Source organism: Helianthus annuus, chromosome 17 (genome assembly GCF_002127325.2).
Source record: "Helianthus annuus cultivar XRQ/B chromosome 17, HanXRQr2.0-SUNRISE, whole genome shotgun sequence".
Taxonomy (NCBI): Eukaryota; Viridiplantae; Streptophyta; class Magnoliopsida; order Asterales; family Asteraceae; genus Helianthus; species Helianthus annuus.
The window spans coordinates 8,958,228-8,971,379 of NC_035449.2; the positions used below are offsets into that span (position 1 = coordinate 8,958,228).

The 13,152-nt window shown below is 36.1% G+C and overlaps 1 long non-coding RNA gene across 13 annotated transcripts; it reads left to right on the top strand.

Annotated features, from left to right (window-relative positions):
• The first annotated feature begins 4,951 nt into the window (after positions 1-4,951).
• Positions 4,952-10,802, top strand: LOC110922043. Of its 13 annotated transcripts, XR_002582814.2 has the most exons (11): positions 4,956-5,274; positions 5,354-5,576; positions 5,690-5,749; positions 6,094-6,242; positions 7,168-7,394; positions 7,491-8,426; positions 9,027-9,091; positions 9,193-9,286; positions 9,355-9,466; positions 9,819-10,034; positions 10,132-10,802. It is a non-coding gene; the product is annotated as an uncharacterized LOC110922043 (long non-coding RNA). The 13 variants fall into 13 exon arrangements; XR_004886122.1 differs by having other exon boundaries at positions 4,952-5,274; positions 5,690-6,242; XR_004886121.1 differs by lacking the exon at positions 5,354-5,576 and having other exon boundaries at positions 4,957-5,274; positions 5,690-6,242; positions 7,168-7,253; positions 7,351-7,394; positions 7,488-8,426.
• Positions 10,803-13,152: the final 2,350 nt, after the last annotated feature.

Below are 13,152 nucleotides of genomic sequence, written 5' to 3' on the forward strand. Positions count from 1 at the left end.
TTAAATAATACTTCTGAAATATAATATATATCCTAATTTAAATATAAAATCTGATTAAAAATTCTGATTTAATAGAAATAATAATTCTAACAATAATATTATTAATAATATTATAATATTGATATTTATAATAATAATAAGAGTGATATCAGTAATAGAATTCCAACTGAATTACTAATATTATTTACATTAATCCATAATAACAATATAATGTTAATATTATTACTAATTAATATATCTAATGAATCTGAATTATTATGTATATAAAATGTTAATAAAAATTCTGTTATGAAAATTAGATTTCAGATTTTAGAAAGAATAAATTAATAAATCTGTTTTAAATAATATTAATAATAATATTAATAAATCTGAATAATTATAGTAATATTGTTAGATATAACTGATTTGATAATAATTCTAAAAATATAATGTCTGATTTAGGTAATAAATAATATTTCTGATTTAGTTAACTAAATGCATAAATTAAGATTATAATCTATTAATATTACTAATTAATAATAATAATAATAATAATAATAATTAATAATAATAATAATAATAATAATAATAATAATAATAATAATAATAATAATAATAATAATAATAATAAAAACAATCCGATTGCATGCATATAAACAGAAACGGAAAAGAAAACGAAATCGAATCGGTTACCGGCGACTGGACGGCGACAAGGTGGGTCGACGGTGGAGAGCTCCGGTGATGGTGCAGTTCCGGCGACATGATGGTGGTCGGAGGTTCTCCGGCGGTGAAGGTGGTGGATGAAAACGAGTCGAGTTCGGGTTCGGGTTTGTTTCGGAAGTCGGTTTCGAGTTGCGGTTTGATGGAGGTGTGAAAGAACGAAAATGATGAAGTTAGTCGGTATTATAAGGGAGTTACAGACGTCGGTTACGAAGATGGAAGGTCGGGTCCGGTCATTTATACAGTCGGAGAAGATAAACAGTTGTTGGCGGGTTCTTTGTTTTGAATTCGAGCATTTAATATGACGATAAATGAATTACGGGTTCAATGCTTGTTGGATGTGGCATTCCCGGCCGAGCGGTTAGTGTGTCGTTTGTTGAACAAGAGGTGGCGAGTTCGAACCGGTTCATGCGCATAAAACCCCTTCTTTTTTTTTTTTTTTAAATAACAACTAACTGGGTTAGTTACTAACTGAGTTTCCTAACTCAGTTAGTGCTGCCCTTTAGTAAAATTAACCTGGTTAGCTGATTTAACCAAGATTTCGCTAACCAGGTTAGTTTAACTAACCAAAACATCAAAAATTAATAAGATTTTAATAAAAATACTTATTTGTTTAATTCTAATTATTAATTTATTTATTTAAAATATTAATAAAATAGTATAAAAACCATTTTAACCCAAATTTTGATATTTTCACCGAATTAACGTATAAATTCCCAATTTTTGTACGGTTTAGGGTAATCTCTTGGCAACGATGAATTTAAGAGTTAGATGTAATTTCCCTGTTTTTACGTGCTTAACATAGTTTCAACAATACATAGCATTCAAACACGAATATGGATAAAATCACGCACTTTCATGATGATTTCAAGTCTCGTGTACAATTTTAGAATAGAATCAAATACCACAAGGGTACAACTTACAAAAATAGAAAGTACAAGTAGACTTACCAAAAATGGAAAGATTGAAAATACGAGATGTCACAACGCGGGCCGCGACAGATAGGCCACCAGGCTTAACTCGATGCCGCCACGTGTCGGGCTCGTGGCAAAGCTAGTTCGATGACTGGGCCAGGCTAGGGCCTACCCAGCCTATTACGCGGGCCGCGTAGCCCTTGGCTACGTTTTACGAGGGTCGCGAGGGAAGGCGAAAGGTCGCCTATAAATAGAGGCCTTCAGTCTTTAGTCGAACTCACTCAATTTCTTTTTCTCTCTCAAAATTTCTGCATAATAGGCATAATCTCCGGGTATAATACCCCCCCTAAATAACGAAGTTCTGCTCCGTTGTAAGTATCATAACCCCGGTTATGTATTATATACGTTGCCCGATTGATCCAGGGTTCCGTAACGGCTGTCGAGGTTTTGCCCGATGTAGTCGTTGGAATACCGTCTCGGGGAGGGTATTACTAATGTAAATATTGGGTTATTATACTAATGCATGTGCATTTGTGTATTTAATAGATAATTACCAGGAAACCCTAAAGGAAAACCTAAGACAGCAATGTGAGTAATCTCCTTTTTGCAAAGTGATTTTTTACAAAACCTCACACAATTAACAATATATTAAACAGTTATTGAGTATTTGTATTCTACAATTATCGTCGGTATGTTGGGGTTTTGTATACAAAATTTGTTACTACCTTGCGAGGAGTAACATGACCACAAGTCGGGTTGACAGTACTGTGGGTGTTAATTGAATAGATGGAAACAAATGTAATTGCGCGACCGCCCTCAATACTGTACAATGGTTTTACTAAACTTGATTAACTGAGATTCACTCACTAGTATTTCCCACTGACAAAATGTTTTTAAACGCGTTTCAGGTAACGAAATGTGAAAGCCAAATAGAAGCCAGCTGGACAACACTGAAGGCTTGGAAAAGTGACTATAAAGTTATCTAAAATAAAGAGATGTTTTTATTAAATAAAGGGGAAATGGACTGTATCACCCTAAACTATGCAAAATTGGCCAATACCACGCCCAACTTTCAAGTTGGCTCCCACCACCCTCTACTCGACAAGTTGGTGTCACTGTCACCCCTTCGTTAAAAAAAACACTAACTAAGTTAGATTTTTAATCCTACGTGGCAAAAGAGTTGTGACCTGACATGCCTACGTGGACTCACCCCTTACAACTCATTTATACTTGATCAAAATTCAAAACTTTCTGTAGTTTTGTATCATCTTCCACGCCGCTAAACCCTAATCCTCCAATCCTTCATCAATGGCGGCGATTCCACCATCCATCGACGCCGCCGTGGATGAGGTAATACAGTCCTTTATAAAACCTACTCTCTCTAACTCTCATTCTCTCTCTACCTTGATGGAGACGGCAACGACAACATCCCCCCACCTGCAACTCCGGCTGCCACAGGAGCACCACCGCCACCAGTCCCCAGCTGTGGTGTTTTTTTGTGTTGGATGGAGCTTTTAACCTTCTGTCTTATCATATAGATCTGACTCAATTTTTGGGGCTTCTTTTGGGTTGACAAGAATAATTTAATTGGGATTTAGATGTGAAGGATGGAGGATTTTCAATGGTGACGGTTACAGGTGTGAAGGTTGGATGTTGTTGCAGCGGCTCGAGGTGGGAGTGGTCGCCGGAGGTTGTTGCAGAGCAAAATCAATCGGAGATTTGAATTGATTGAAATCTGAGTATTTTGTTCATAACTCATCACACCTATAGATTTGAATTGAATTACAAATTATTTGAGCATCATGTTTGAGTTCAGATCTGAACTAATTCTTGTTTGATTGAGAGAACAGTTGACGAAAAAAATCAGATCTGAACTAGAGTTGTAGAAAATCGTGTGTCGTTGTTTTGATAATCTGTTTCCGACAGTTCAGAAGTATTTCGATTGTTTGTTGATATGTTTAAACAAGTTTTGATATAACTGGATACATTTCGATTCGATTTCAGTTTGTTCATAGATTGTTTAATGTACTAAAAAGAATTAAAACTTTGAATCATTTTCGAAACATCATGAACCGAGCATCATTTCAGATCTGAATTCAGTTGAAAAAGAAGTAGATTTGCAGTTTGTGAATCGATAAAGACGAAGTGAAGGAATATGTGTTTGTGTTGAATTAGGTTTTTATCATGTTTACAGAGATGTTAAGGGGGTGAGTCCACGTAGGTTGTCCACCTCATCATCCCCATGACACGTAGGATTAAAAACCTAACTGAATTATCATCTGCATGCCACGTATGCTTCCAAGTCATCATCTGCATGCCACATAGGCTTAAAAAACTAACTCAGTTAGTGTTTTTTTAACGAAGGGGTGACAGTGACACCAAGTTGTCGAGTAGAGGGTGGTGGGAGCCAACTTGAAAGTTGGGCGTGGTATTGGCCAATTTTGCATAGTTTAGGGTGATACAGTCCATTTCCCCTTAAATAAAATAGGGTTTACCCCTATGAAAATGTGTGTACTTAAAACTTGGGATTTTTCCCACATGTTTAATATTATGAAAAAGTGGTATTTTACTCTGATAAAATATTTTCTAACTACGATCCTGATGAAATTTCCGCTGCCAAATTGATAAATATCTAGATACCACCAAAACTGGCCGCGACCGCCCTTTCCCGGGTTGTTAGGGGATGAGGGTTGCAACACCCGAGGCCCAAAATCTCAAAGGGCCCGAAAAGTCTTTATAAGCTTGTATATATTTATTAAATTATATATTTAGTATATTTATCCGTTTATTATGCAAAAAAGTATTGGTGATTAGTGGCAAAAACCATCTCAAAATAATGTAAGGGTCTCAAGTTTGAGTCTTTCCTCCATCTCTAAGTTTTTATTTTTGTAATTCATTTACCCTTAGCCATAATTATGGGCCAAATTCTTTTCGTCGTCCGAGAACTAAATTCTTTCAAGAGTTTTCGAGGACGACTCTGTGCAGACCCGTCAGGCACGCATGCTGGGACGTCTGATACGCATGCCGGTACGTCAGCCACACATGTACGGCGTAGTTTTTCGTTTTTCTTTTAGTTGTATCTTTTGGTTATCATACAAATAACCAGACCGTGGACAACCCGAATTGTATTTGTTATTCGTATATGTATGTATTTATTTAACTGTTAATTTGATAAAAAAAGAAGACCATGTCAATAATGAGGTTGGTGACACAATGTTGGGTTGAGTCGGTTTTTCCAGTTTATATTTCTTGCAACGTTTTGGTCATTTCGCTGCAATTTTTTGGTCATTTCGCTGCAATTTTATCTATAATCTATCTATCTAAATATCTAAATATATATATCCATGTACCCAGTGGTAAATTTCTATGAATTTTTAAGATGACACATGAAAAGGCAAGTTAAAATACCCAATTTTTTATCATTTTGTTCCATCTCTACCCCTGCTCTACCCCTGCACTCCCATTCATCAGTTGCGAAGCATTCAATGTCATTATCATTTTGTGAAATTCAACCGTCCCTCCTTCAATCTCCACATCCGTTCATTTTGCGCAATTCAACCGTCCCTCCTTCAATTTCCACATCCGTTTCCAGCTACCCCAAATTAAGAAGAGGATTAATGAAATCAGCCACAAAGTTCCTGCTCGATTTCCCAACTATCAGGTTCGCTCTTCTCTTCTGTCGTTCGTCCCTGTCATTTGGGTGTGATGATGAACTGATGATTTAGGGTTTTTTTTGGTAGGTTTTGTTTGTAATTCGAGATATGGTAAACAATAGGGCAAAATTCCCCACCCTACATGCTTTATTTGATTGGATCTACACACTTCATCTATTCGATTTATTTCGAGCATATTATGATAAATAGACCGTATTCTTGTATTCTTGTGTCTTTGTAGTTGAAATAGTTTATCTATTGGTTGTTGTAGCTGATATTTTGTGTCAATTTTGCAATAGTTGGTTTAAAGGTATGTCTATGTAACCATTTGATGCTTGTGCCACTTGATCATTTTCTTAATGTTTGTTGTTAAGCTATCTGCACAGAATCATTTTTTTTTTAATTTAATGGTTTGCATTGTAGGATCCTTGTCGGCCAGGTGTGAAAGATGTTGTCCAACTCTGTGTGAAGGCTGGTGTTAAGGTAATTTACATAGTTCTATTTTCAGATGTGTTGTTCGTTGTTACATTATTGTATCTATTAGGCTGGGTGTTATACCCCAGGGATTATCCTTGATCCCGCTGGGTTTCAAGCTCTCTGTCGCCTCCATCCCCGGCTCCCCGTGTCACCGTGTGTCTCTATCTCTTCTTTCTCTTTCTCTCTCTATTTATTTTTTTTTTCAAAATAAAAAAAAGGGTAGATGGTGAGGGATGGGTATAACATAAGGTGAGGGAATATGAACTCTTGTAAATGGGTAAAAAGGAGAGGCAATATGAACTCTAATGAAAATGTTAAAGAGTTAAATTGACATGTATTTATGTTGAAAGGATAAACCACTGCGCATTTATCGAACAAAGAAGACGACTATAGGATCAAATTCACTTTCATTCATAGAAATCTTAAACCATAACGACAAATGTGGATGACATCATAGTGGAAGAGATCATCAAGAAATCAAGATTAATAAAATAACAAGGTACAATGTAAGTGCATCTTTAATTACTTCATTTATGTCAGTGAGTGTTGCTATTATCCTTTCCTAAGTTTATGAAATTTGGGTTGAAAACTTCAACACTTTTATGTGCTAAAATGAGTTTAAACACATATTAAAATTTCAGCACTTTTATGTGCCAATATGAGCATAAACGCAGCTGCGAATTTGGATCATTTGGGCTCGGAAATTCAGCACTTTTATATGCTAAAAAGAGCATAAACGCAGCTGTGAATTCGGACCATTTGGGTTCCAAAATTCAGCACTTTTATATGCTAAAAAGACTATAAATGCAGCTGTGAATTTGGATCATTTGGGTTCCAAAATTCAGCACTCCTATTTGCTAAAATGAGTGTTAATGCAGCTGTGAATTCTGATCATTTAGGTTCAAAATCTCTGCGCTTTATGTGCTAAAATAAGTTATAAGACTTCTAGGAATTGTCATTATTTGGCTATCCATTTTTTAGCTAAAGTACACAGTCGAACACCTCTATTATTTAGATTGTTTTCTAAGAAATAAACTAGAAAGAGTGCGGGCTTAGCGTACCAAGGACGTTTGACCCGTGTTGAAAAGGACCCTTCTTAACTTGAACCCATTTTGACCCGTTATCTAACCATCTCTGTTTAAGTTCCTTCTTTATTAAAGTTTTTGCTCACTTCTTTTGTCCATTATCTCTTGGTCACTGTGGTTTGGTGAGGGTGAGAAGTATGTCAAGGTTGTGTTTACAGTTTACACTAGCTAGCAAAATATGAATCCAGTTAAAAAAGTTATACTACACTACACCATGATTATTTTTATATTATGATAAAATCATGAAGAATAAACAAGGAGATTCTATATACTTTAACTGTTAGACCTGTTTCTTGTTCCAGATAGAGTTTAAATTACCCATTCTATTGTATCTTGTAGGTTGAGCAACTGCATAGAATTTAAGCTTTGTGGTTCATCGTAACTGATAGTTACTGGATAAAGTCAAAATTACTTCACTCAACAGCGTACAAACCCGTCCAGCCTTATAAAGACGCATTTTAGAAATCTTTAAAGGTTTTCCTTGAGCTGCTATTTGGCTAATGCAAATTTTACTTGCAATAGATCCTGAAGAAAGAGGAACCGCAACACTTGTTTTGAAGAGTGAGGTAATTCTCATTTTTTAAATACTGAATCTAATGTGTAGAGTTTTTTTTTTTGTGTGGTCTGATGAGTTACGTAACATTTAATTTTCCTTTCAGCAGTTTTTACAACAAAGCCACTTGCTTGTGATCCTTCAAGTTTGCTAGAATATCCTCCCAACAAAGAAATTGTTGCGAAAAGGAGAGAAGAAGAAGCCGAAAGTTATGTGCATTTATCTGACATTTAAAAAAAATTAAGCATGTACTTGGACGTAACTATTTGATTACTTAACTTCAGATTTGGTTAAGTCACTTGAATGATATTGTAGACAAAGGACAACAAGAATGAATGGTCAAAAGCTTTATAAGGAAAGTGGGGAAGCACAAGAAACCGGTGCCAGCTCAGGATGCCAATGCTGAGTTTGCAAGATCAACTTAGGATGCCAACGACGGCGAAGATGATGATGACATGATGACATTGATGACAACAACAAAGCCGATGGTTATGAATCATGATGGTCACCTTTTTGACGCTCAACAATACCAATATCTATAATCTATAATCTATAATAGTATATAAAGCATTTCAAATGTCTAAAATTGTAATTTCCCCCACTATTTTTAAGACGCCATATCAAAATCATGTCTAATTTCCCCAATTTTCATCTCTATAATCTATAATCTATAATAGTATATAAAGCATTTCAAATGTCTAAAATTGTAATTTCCCCCACTATTTTTAAGACGCCATATCAAAATCATGTCTAATTTCCCCAATTTTCATCTCTGCTCCCATATTTGCCCCCCATTCAATGAGGTTTTAGTGATTCTTCATGATTCTTCAGTGTTTCCTTCCATTTCATGGAGCAATTCAGCCATTCTCTATCAAATGCGATCATCAATTTATGCAATCCAATCGTTTTTGCTTCAATGGCGCGTCCGTTTTTAGCAATCCCCTGTATTAACAAGTCATCATTGATATCAGGCACAAATCATTGATTCAAATCACGCTCGCAGATCAGAAAATCAAGCCAAGACGAAATTAAAGGCAACATCCAGGTATGTTGTTGTTTGCTTTCCTTTGTACAAGTTTAAGTTAAGTGATATGAACCAAATTGGTTTGTGATAGATGATCCGGTGAGTGGATTAAGCTCAAAAGAAAATAGCAAAGAAGCAAGATGAAATCTAGAGAGAATTTTGAGACTTAATATTTTTCATTCATAATTTCATTAATGGAAAAGCACTACTTAAATAGAATTACAAAATGCTTGTAGCAGTACGTGGATATGGTTGATCATGGGAATACCTTTCCACCCACTATCTCCCTTAATTAAAGGAAACCACTAAACAATAAAAACATAAAAATAGGAAACTAACTAACAAATAAAAGTAAGAAATAATATGCTTCTGTGAACTGTGTGACTAGAGCACATATCAATAAGGTATGGGTTTAAAGATTGAGGCTTCATATTTCTAGATTACGTCTTAGAAAAAAATGCTGCATGTCGTAACGAAAGAACCCTAGAGAAAATATGCTAATCAAACATTGATCTGTCCTCTAATTTCGATTGTTCATAATCTGTTTTAATGAATTTGTTTATTGTTTTTACAACTACAAATTGCATATAGCTTGAGAGTAACAATTTGTTTATGAATTAGAACCGAAAAGAATGGAGGAATGCTTGGCTGATCACGTCGTTATTGCCCATGGGTTAAGTGGAAGAGTAATATCTAGAACTCATTTACAATATCTCTTTTAGTCAATCAGTGCCAATATATTTCTAAACCATTCGCCATACTCACACAAATCTATTTAAATAAGAAGCCAATCAGAGATTTATTGATGATGGAATGAAGAAAAAGTTGAACAAGAAGCTGAAAAGGGGTACCTAAATGTTGTTCGTACAAAAGAACTACAGGTATAATTTGTTCGATCCCTAATTTCCTTCTCCATTTCAACATCACGACCTGACCTGATTACTCACAGAAATCGCGGACCCTTCGTCTCTCTCTCTCTCTCTCTCTCTTGGTGATGCAGATTTGAATCTGTTATCAAATTGAAGTTTAATTCGATAATGTATGCACATATGTACAAACAGGTAGCCTAAACTTTTGTCATTATTCTTTCCTTCATTTGGTACATACATACATGTTAGGATTTAATTAACTCCTCCAATTTGGAAATAATGGTTAGAAGATGAAACTGTATACCATATCAGAATGTATACCATAATACCATGTCCAGTGTTGGAGTCAATATGGAGAAATGCCCTTCTCTCCCAACCACGTGTTGAAGTCAAAATAACGCTCTCTCTGTAATACTTTATTCATACCTTCAAATTAGGCTTAAAAGGCTGTTAAAAATACGATTATATGAGTTGTTTTAGAAAGAAGTTGTTGAAATACAAATTACTTATTTTAATATTAATTTTGTAGTTAAATTTATTATAGGTTCTTGCGCAGACAAGTGAAGTAAGAAAATAAAGTTCAAGCACAATCAAATGAAGCGCCAAATCTAAAAAAAGCCCCCGGTTTTTAAGCGCCTAGACTCCAGGCTCGGTCTACGCGCCTTGTGTGCGCCTAGGCGCTTTGACAACAGAGGTAGTACCATGATGCAACTTGCACCATTTGCTCAAACTAAAAAGGACATTATTCAAGATGTCAATTGTAAGTAGTTTTTTTAACAAATTTGTTATTCTCTACAGTATTTTTTTTTTCCTTGGATGAATGGGGATTTTATTTTAAATTCTTTTTTGTTTCCTAGATCGTATTGGTGAAGATGAAGAAGCAAAAGGAATTGTCTTGCAACAACAAAAACTTCCATGGGAAGGAACAAATATTAGGAGCCAAAGCAAAGTTAAATTCATAGTTTATTGTTGTTATATGAATTGTTGCTAAATTTTGTAATTAAGCTTCTGAGTCGAGTCTTCTAAATTCTTCGTGATAACAACCCTGAGGTTGCTGGAGACAGAAGGGAACGGTCATGAGGCCACCACAACTTATTCGTGAACGAACAAAGAAAACTGTCTTTAGAAATCATTTGTTCCCCATCACTTCCTGCCTACCAAACCGTACCCTCTTCAATCTACCCTAGATTTCGGTTCGTTGTTTTCGATTTACTCTATTGTCACGGATCTCGCCTCATAGTCACAACTACACTTGATCAGAACGCCACAATTAGGCCGCTTGCCGGTGAAGTCAGTGCTGAAACTGAGTTTCGTGTACCATTTCTATTGGTTTTTTGTGTGTGTGTATTTTAATTTCATGCAACTAACAAGCTTAAGTATTTTTTTCTTGATCTTTAGTACAATTGGATGAAACCCACTGATTGGTGTTGTTGTCATTGCATCATTTCAGGTCATACTGTTGGTTTCATCTTGACGTTTTGGTATTTTTATTATGTAGTTTTATTAATAATTATGGACTTTCTTTGTATGTTTGTGACCTTATAGGTTCTACGACTATTTTTTGTTGAATGGAATAAAATGTTAGAAACACGGAATGGGTTGTAGTTCGTAATAGATATAATAATTGAATCGAATCTAATATTAGTCGGGAGACCCGCCGCAATGCGCGGACTTTCCCACTAGTATACATATAAACTAAATGTATTTCTTTGTCATTTCGCTTTGAATTTTACATACATTTAAACTAAATGTATTTCTTTGGACTTAAAACACTTTAGGAGAGACGCATTTTTTTTTTAAATATTTAATATTTTTGACATGGTAGGTTATTAGACCATGTGTAGTGGTAAAAGCTTATAATGCCCCTACCATGGGGCATTATACGACACGTGGCGTCCTAGTCAGCAAGGGGGCATTATAGCAAAAGTGGTGTAGTGGGTATAATGCCCCATAATGCCCCATTCAATCATTTTACAATCATTTCCCAATTATTTTTTTTTTTATTTAAAACATAAAAAAAACTTCATTAATTTAAAAATAAAATTACATTACTTGAAAAAAAATAAAAAAAAAACTGAAAAAAAAACCGAAAATAAAAAAAAAACAGAAAAAAAGCTGAAAAAAATAAAAAAAAAACAAAAAAAAAATAACATGATCTAGAGTCCATATTTTTCTTTAATTTTTTGCCGACGCATTTGCGCAAGGATCAACGCATCGCCTTGTAGGTGGTCGATAGGTTTGGACAAAAACTCGATGTCCTTTTCCATTTGCCTCGCCTCTTGCATCTCGTTAAATTTTTTTGTTTCGGCCACTCGTTCCTTCATAATCTCATAACGTTGGTGGCCGAGGTCGCGAATGTCTTGGAGACGACGGTTCATCTTCTCGAAATCATCCTTTAACTCGAGATCGGAAGACGACTCGACCGTTTTTTTCCCGGTTCCCTTTCTTCTACCGGTGGGTCGGACCAACTCTTCTTGAATGCCCTCGTCCACCGCCTCATTTAAATCAACATTGCGGGCATCCGATGTCGGAGTTGACGGGTCAACGGAGGATGATGTTTTTGACCTTTTAGCCCGACGTCTACTACTAGACGTCATTGGATTAACTACCGCCCACTTTGGACTTTTTCGAAGTAGCTCCCAACACTTGTAGTACGTGAAAGGGCCTTTTGTCCTCTCGAACTCCTCCAAACTCTTCGTTAAAACCCCCACGTCACCTTCACCGCTCGGCCGATTATCGTAGTTACGTTGGAAGACTTCTTGGAACCCATGACACTTGTTGTTGATGTCGGTCCATTTGCTAGAAATGGAGTCTTTGTCACGATGTTTGCCTTGACCCCACGTGCTAAAGAAGAGTGCACGAACCCTATCCCAAAAAACCGGGCCCGTTTGAAAGTTTGCTAAAAAAAAAAAAAATAAGTTGTTTGTTAAAAAATAAATTAACAAAATAAGTAAAATAATATTTATATAAAATAGTTACCGGTCTCTTCGTCCTCCGAAATGTCGACATACGCCCGAGTCAACGCGTATTCCTCTTCCTTCGTCCATTTGATTATATTTTTTGTACGCCGCGGTGCGTCCTTATCCTTCTTCTTATGCGACCTTTTGCCGCGTTTTGATGTTTCTTGCACCGGTTCGGGTTGCGTCTCCGGTACGACTTCCACATCGGGTTCGGCTTCGGGTTGTGACGGTTGAGACCCGCCGGCTTGACCATAGCCGAAAGTGGGAGGAACAAACGGAGGGGCGCCACTCAAGTAAGCCGCGTAAGTTAAAAAGCTCGGGTCCATGTCTTGAAGGTTGTATGGGGTTTGCGGTTGGGTTGTGTTCGGGTTTGCGGGTCTACCGGGGACACCAAAAGGAGGGCGGAATGAATGCATGATTGTATAAAAATTAGAAGAAAGTGGGTTTTTTTTTATAAAAGTTGGAAGAAAGTGGGAGAGATAGTGAGTTTTTGTATAAAAAATGATGTGAATGTGGGGTAAATATATATAGTGGGGATTATTTTAAATTAAAAAAAAAATAAAAGAAAGTTACCGTTTGAAAACGGTCGAATATGGTGGCCCCCACATTTTTAAGCGTTATAATTTAAACGCCGAACGGGATTTTTTTCGAAAATAACGCCGTAAAACGCCCCCTGTAATGGGGGGTTGGGCGTTTTCGGGCAATTTTTTTTAAAAAAAACGCCCCATTACGCTTGGTCTTATTGTGATTATGTGTAGTGGGGCATTATGGGGCATTATAGGGCAAAAAAAACGTCCTCTTCACCATTACATAGGACATTATAGGGCATTATAGGGGAAAAAAATGGTTTGGCGTTTTAATGAAAACGCCTAATATCAATTGTGGAAGGTTTGAATGGGTTTGACTAGCCAATGAGAA